Below are 528 nucleotides of genomic sequence, written 5' to 3' on the forward strand. Positions count from 1 at the left end.
AATCCATCTGTTGGAGGAGGAAGGTCACAATCATCATCAAGCGGTCAATACAGCAATTCACAGAAGTCAAATTCTTGGGATAGTTGGGGAGAGAATGAGAATAGGAAGACAGAAGCAGCAGCTCCAAAGGGGTCATCAGCTTCTAATGATGATGATGGCTGGACTGGTTGGGATGATCATGATGCCAAAGATGATGGGTTCGATGGTCATTACCAAAGTGCAGGCGATCAGAAATCTGTTGGTCACAACGGGAAATCAGACACCGCTTGGACTGGTGGAGGTTTTCTCTAAGGGTAAGCAAGCTTTAATGTCTTGTAGCTTTAAAAGTTAAACAATAGCAGAAAACGCTATTTTCATTTTTATCTTTGGATAGGTGAATCACCAGTAACGCTATATTCATTCTATTTTTGGATAGGTGATTCAAAAATGCTGGCGACAGTGTATAATTAATTAAGGCTGGGACCGTCGTGGTCTGAATATAAAGATAAGATTGAACTTCATCTTAAAACCATTTTCATCCTTTCCCCA

At 40.7% G+C, this 528-nt stretch overlaps 1 long non-coding RNA gene across 1 annotated transcript; it reads left to right on the forward strand.

Annotated features, from left to right (window-relative positions):
* The first annotated feature begins 6 nt into the window (after window positions 1–6).
* On the forward strand, window positions 7–511 carry LOC109131830. The gene is made up of 2 exons (XR_002037265.1): window positions 7–293; window positions 416–511. It is a non-coding gene; the product is annotated as an uncharacterized LOC109131830 (long non-coding RNA).
* Window positions 512–528: the final 17 nt, after the last annotated feature.

Source organism: Camelina sativa, unplaced genomic scaffold, assembly GCF_000633955.1.
Source record: "Camelina sativa cultivar DH55 unplaced genomic scaffold, Cs unpScaffold06008, whole genome shotgun sequence".
NCBI classification, from domain to species: domain Eukaryota; kingdom Viridiplantae; phylum Streptophyta; class Magnoliopsida; order Brassicales; family Brassicaceae; genus Camelina; species Camelina sativa.